The sequence below is a fragment of the Anabrus simplex genome, chromosome 3 (genome assembly GCF_040414725.1).
Source record: "Anabrus simplex isolate iqAnaSimp1 chromosome 3, ASM4041472v1, whole genome shotgun sequence".
Lineage (NCBI taxonomy): Eukaryota > Metazoa > Arthropoda > Insecta > Orthoptera > Tettigoniidae > Anabrus > Anabrus simplex.
In genome coordinates, this window is record NC_090267.1 from 331876342 (window position 1) to 331883036 (window position 6695).

Below are 6695 nucleotides of genomic sequence, written 5' to 3' on the forward strand. Positions count from 1 at the left end.
TCGGTACATAACTTGAAGTTCTGTTTTGAGTTTTCTCTTTCAAGCATGGGATAAAATGAACAGGCATGGTTAAAAGATTCCTGTGGGAACTTGGTAGAATGTGCCTCGAAGTGAACATCATTCAATAAAACAGAAACTTCCAAATGGCCAGTAAATGAAAATCTCTCTCTTACTTGCATAGAAACCACGTCGCATATTCCTTTGGCCGACACTATTCGTCTACAATGTGGAAAAATATCATCCTTTTTCCTCTTTCGACCCGGTTCTGGAAAGTTTTGTTCAATTTCCCTGTGAATTACATCAACTTGTGCTCTTTCTCTCATTACGTGTTTTTCGAAAGAATCAATGTAATTTCTTATTTGAACACTGTCTTTGTTTTGGGACTGAATTTGATTATATAGAAGATCAACGTGAGAAAATAGACTATGGAACACATATAGCCAGAAAACAAATTCAGGATCACAAAGAATACGTCTTAAGCCACTTGCTTCATTTAATGTGATCTTGTTTGTACATTTCTCTTCAATTTCTTCAAGGCAATCTATTAGATTTTCTCTGTTTTCGTACACCACGTTCACAGTTCTTATGTTATAATTCCAGCGCGTGGGTACAACTTTCGGCATTTTCTTCTTAACGATATTTTCGAGGAAATCCGATCTCTGAGACGAATTCGAAAAGAATGCAGGTATCGCTGATAAATTTGAAAAGAAAATCCTCACTTTAGGAATATGATTTGTTGATTGTTCCATGATAAGATTAAGCTTATGGGCATAGCAATGTACGTAATATGCGTACGGATAGTGCTCACGAACCTTTGCCTGAACTCCACCAAGAGAGCCGCTAAAAACATGGGCCCCATCATAGCTCTGTGCAATCAACTTATCGCGAGAATGGCCTACCAGGGGATTAATCTGTTCCAGTAAAGTTTCTGTTATTCCATTCGCCGATTTGTCAGATGGATAAAAGAATCCCCAGAATCTTTCATGTACCGAGCCGTCGTGAAGGTATCTTAAAACAATGATCAAATGACAATGGTTCGAGATGTCGGTTGTTTCATCACATTGTATACCAAAATATTCAGCCTCTTTAATCTGTTGAGATATTTTCTCCCTACACACTGCCAGTATGCAACTTAAAATGTCATTTTGAATCATCTTTGACGTTCCTTAAATACACTAGCTGTTTCTAAGTGTTGCTTCATTACGCTATCCAGGTCAGCCGTGAAGTTAAGTAATCCCTTAAATACACCTGGATTTAAAGAATTATCTTCTTCATTGTGGCCTCGGAGCGGCAATTCAAATTCCGCACAAAACGTACGCAAGTGATGAGTCTCTTTAATATTTGCCTGTTCTTGTCCACGATCGAATTATGTTTATGAATAGTTTCACTGTAGTGATCACTTAAACAAGAAACGACATTGACTTTACCAAGCATTTCAAAGTCCATAGTACTAGTGATATGTTCTTGGGATCTTTCATGCTTTTTAATTTTCTCATTAATATGCTTGATATCACTTACCCCTGTGGTGATCCATTTATCTCCTTTCCTAGAGCGGGAGAATAGCAGGCAAGGAAAGCAGTAAAAGGTTTCTGAGATATCACTTCCACATATCCGCGGGTTCTTGTTATATACATCAGGAGAATTAATTTGTCTTTGGAAAGCCCTATTTTCATTTTTCTTGATCTCCGATTTTTTCAACGAGAAGTCTGGTGTCGGCCTACCACACTCCTTCAGTTCGACTTTCTTCTCGATAGAAAGAGAAGAAAACGTTAGTTCTTTAATATAATCGACGGTAATCATACTGTACGAAGTGCGAACATAATACATATAAATCACAACCTTTCTCCTAATTTCACCTTGTCACCGTCACCTCACGAGATCATTCATCAACACAAAGTTAAACATCGCGCTCTCCAGTGAGCATGGCCAACATGAGTCAAGTGCGAAGAGACAGTAGTTACAGTCGTTACTCGTTTCGTCAGTTAATAATCCTAAAAATTACAAGACTGTTTTAAATATATACCGGCATATTTAACTCAGGTAAGTGCTTCAGTAAAATAGTTCCTAGTTTTAGGAGAGAAATGACACAAATTGACCCCTGTTAAATAGAAATCAAATCACCAATGCTTCGGGTAGGTTGGCTGCAACGATGGGCCGCGGCAGAAACGCGCCAGATTCTCCGTTAGAACAGCACATCTCTACCGTGCCTCTGATTGCCTCCCTCAAGGCCAGTCAAGTGAGACTCGGAGCTTTTGGTCCGCTATGAGAGAGCGCCCTCCTGCGCAGGGCCAGCAGCGTATCGGGCCGCAGTACAGTACAACTCGCGCCCTTGATACTAATCTTATAGTAAAATATTTACTTTGTTAACATTTAAGATTAAAATTCCCCATTTTAATGGAACCCCGTGGGGGGCGCACGCCTTAGCGCCTCCCAGACGAGCCGCCACTGGCTTATTCACTCTTTGCTCAAATACAATTAACAAGCACATCCACCACCTACCTAATTTAGCTTCAAAACGGTACCTCTAATCACTTACAGACCAAATTCCAACCACCTTACAGCCACCCTTCATTATATCACCAAATTAATAATTAATCACTTTCACATACCACCAAAAACCCCTTACAAATAACATTACAATTCCACCATTAACTTCCTGCCTCTTATACAATTCACAAACACACTTCACCATTTACCAAATTTAGCTTCTTAACAGTAACTCTAATCACTCTTAGCCCAAACTTCAACCCTATTTCAGCAGACCTTTATTATAATAATTAATCACTTTTACACACCACCAATTCAACCTCTTAACCATAATCACTTACCTTCACTTACATTTCTGATATACTTAACTATACTACATTTACACCAATCCAAAGTCCACATTAACTTAAATTAAATGACTTACTCACTCTTAGCTCAAACACAGTTAATAAACACACACCACCACCTACCTGATTGAGCTTCTTAACATTAAATCTAATCCCTCTAAGACTAACCTCCAACCAACTTACTGCCACCCGTTATTATAACAGTCATATTTTCAAGTGTGCATTTATTTACAATTCAATGCCTTCCCCTTCCACTATTTCCAATCCAAACTCCACATTAGATTACTAATTAAATTACTTACTCTTAACTCAAATACAATTAACAACACACTTCACCACCTACCTAGTTTAGCTTCATAACAGTACCTCTAATCACTCTCAGACCAAACTCCAACCACCTTACAGCCACCCTTCATTATATCAACAAACTTAATAATTAATCTCTCTTACATACCACCAAATTAACTTCTTACAAACAACAATAAATTCCACCAATAACTTACTTCCTTTTATACAATCAACAAACACACTCCATCACTTACCAAATTTCCCTTCTTAACAATAACTCTAATCACTCTTAGCCCAAACTCCAAACACCTTTCAGACAACCTTCATTATAATAATTAATCACTCTTACACACCACCGATTCAACCTCTTCATATACTCTTACAGATAACAATACAATTCCACCATTAACTTACTTCCTCGTATATAATTAACACACTCCATCACTTACCACAATTAGCTTCTTAACATTAGCTGTAATCACTCTAAGACCAAACTGCAACCACCTTTCAGCCAACCTTCATTATTAATCACTCTTACACACTACCAAATCAACCTCTTAATCATCATCACTCTTACCTTCATTTATAATTCTGATATACTTCACTATAGTCCACTTACACCACCCCTTAAGACCTATAGCATACTTATTTCACCACCTACTAAATTTAACTTCTTAACATCTTCCATCTAATTATTTACAAATCGAATAACCTTTCTTTATTACCAGCTTACTTACTAATACTACTTGACTTTTTACTTCTCGTTACTATGCCTTAATCACTTTTACCTTTTTACCCCATAGGTTCTTTTAAATTCATTCTTCTCCCTTTAATCATAGTTCCTCATGCTTCTGCTTCTTCCTTCAAACCATTAATTACACTATGCGTTTGTCCACTTGCCATTTATTGTGTTCTTCTCTTCACCAGCACTTCATTGATTTCTTCTACAAACTCTTCTATGATATCATCGTCCCTCCGTGCTCCTCTTGCCTGCCTTTTCCTCCTATCTCGATGCTATACTAAGCTCCCCCAGAAAACTGCTTCCATTTCTTCTTTCCTTATCACCATGCCCGTCTTCTCCGGCGCTGCTTTCTATTACCCACCTTTCTTCCACTCTCGTCCCCATCACTTCTTCGTGCATCAGGCCCTAATCTAATACCGGTAATTTCGTCACAGTCCAAAATCTGACCCATCTGCCATTAGTTACCACTAATTGTTGCCCCCTAATGTACGCTCTTAATCCTTGAAGTCTGACCCTCACTAAATGTTTCTTTAGAATTTTTAGATTCTTATTCCCTTCTATTCCCATGTCTCTTTTAATCCGAACTTTTTCACTGTATAGGCTCCCCGCGTTTCTTATCACTATTTCAGTCATCAATGTGGATAATAACTTCACCTTTGTAGGCCTGTTGCCATGCGCTTTACCTATCCTTTGCTAATCATCTATATCTACTTCGCTGAAGTTAACTTTCATTTTGTTCTGGATGACGTCCACTACTTTGTAAACTGTCCCCACTTTGTCCACATCCTTTACTTCCGGCACTCCATGTATAAATAAGCATTTCTTATTACGTTCCTGACTACTGTTTTCTATTTCTCTCTTCAGCGTCAACATCTCCTCTTCCATATTTCTTATTTTCTCTCTGAGTAACACAATTTCTTTCTCGTTGTTTCCCACTTTGGTCATTGTTTCGTCCGTTTTATTTCTGGATCCATTGTCTCGTATTTTCGAACTCCTTCACTTGTTCCTGTAACATATTTTTAATCTGCTCAACCGGGCAAACTTCTACAACCTCCTTTACCAACCTCCTTATGACTTCCACATCTTCCCAGTTCATGTTGCCACTGAAAACCGGTCCGGAGTTTACCTCCACACCCACTATGACTAGCAGTATCATAATCACCGCTGCCATCAACATCCACTCACCCTTCATTCCCATTTCTACTTTACCTCCCTCTCTTTTGGCTGTTTCCTTCTTCCTTCTCCCCTGCCATCTTGCAGTAATTACCCGATATTGTTCCACACCAATCATCTTCCTCGTCACTCTCCGCTTCCCTCTTGCACTCACCCCTCACACTCCACTCCCGCTCTACCGGCACACTCGACCCAGCACGTACGCACTCTATGCTTGCTTAGGCTAGACTGGAGAAGTATATTAGCGGCCTGTTCTTCAGAGTCAAGACTATATGTTCAACCTATGAATACATATTTACGAAATCCTGTCCGTGTGACACGTGAAATCTTAATATAGATATCAATCACGTGCATCACACAAAGACAGTACCGAAAATTGTCCAGAATGCAAGTTAAAATTAAATGACATGTTTCATTCCTGAAAGAATATGATCAGATTCTATCAAATCACACTCAAATATTTTGAAATGTATAAACATTTATGTTTATTTCTCTTTAAATAGTCAGAAACTCGAAATCTGGAACTAATGTTAATGAAGTCATCTTCTCTCCTCTCTAGCATAGAATGCGAGATGTTAAAAAACTGTTGCTCTGTCATTGGTGCGAGTACAGCTGGCTAGCCAGTCCATTGACTTTCAGCCACGCCACGCCCCACGCCCTGGTTAGGTCAATGACACGCAGTATTTTACTTTCAGGTGTTCTATTTTTAGTGCTTCCATTATATTACATTATTATTATTGTTATTATTATTTTATTATCACCCTCGTCGGAGGGTCTGTCTTACAAGGGCTGTACTCGACTAGTAATAGCCACACGAAATTATTATTATTATTATTATTATTATTATTATTATTATTATTATTATTATTATCGTATTACAATTATTTTGTAGAGTATACAAGGGTTCTTAATTAACGTCTAATGGACTGCCTATTATACCGGTAATTTTCTGTTACGTCATTTACTTTTGGAACAGTACTTGCAATGCGCGGCTCTGTGGTTCAGTGGTTAGTCCAATTAACTGCAACACTGGAGGCCAGTTTCATTCCCGGCTCGAAGTGTTTTCCCGTGATTTCCCTCTTCACCTCCAGGCAAATGCCAGGATGGTACCTAACTTAAAGCCACGGCCGCTTCCTTCCCTCATCCTTGTGTATCGCTTTCAAAAAGTTGTCATCCCCTTACAGGGTCCCTGTTCAGCATAGCAGGTGACGCCGCCTGGGTGATGTACTGGTCCTCCTCCCCAGTTTCAGCCTCCGGCGAAAGTCTCAAGCTCCGAGACACTGCCTTTAAGGTGGTAGAGGTGGCATCCCTCGCTGAGTCCGAGGGGAAAACCAACCTTGGAGGGTAAAATAATTAAGAAAGAAAGAACTTGCAATTTATTAAATACTGTGCGAATTAGAACTTGCAAAAATGTTTTAGTCCACCTCTGTGGTGTAGTGGTTAGTGTGATTAGCTGCCACCCCCGGAGGCCCGGGTTCGATTCCCGTCTCTGCCACGAAAGTGGTACGAAGGCTGGAACGGGGTCCACTCAGCCTCGGGAGGTCAAATGAGTAGAGATGTTTGATTCCCTGGGAGAGGTAGTGGTCATTCTCCCCAGTTGTATCCCCCGAACCAATGTCTCACGCTCCAGGACACTGTCCTTGAGGCGTTAGAGGTGG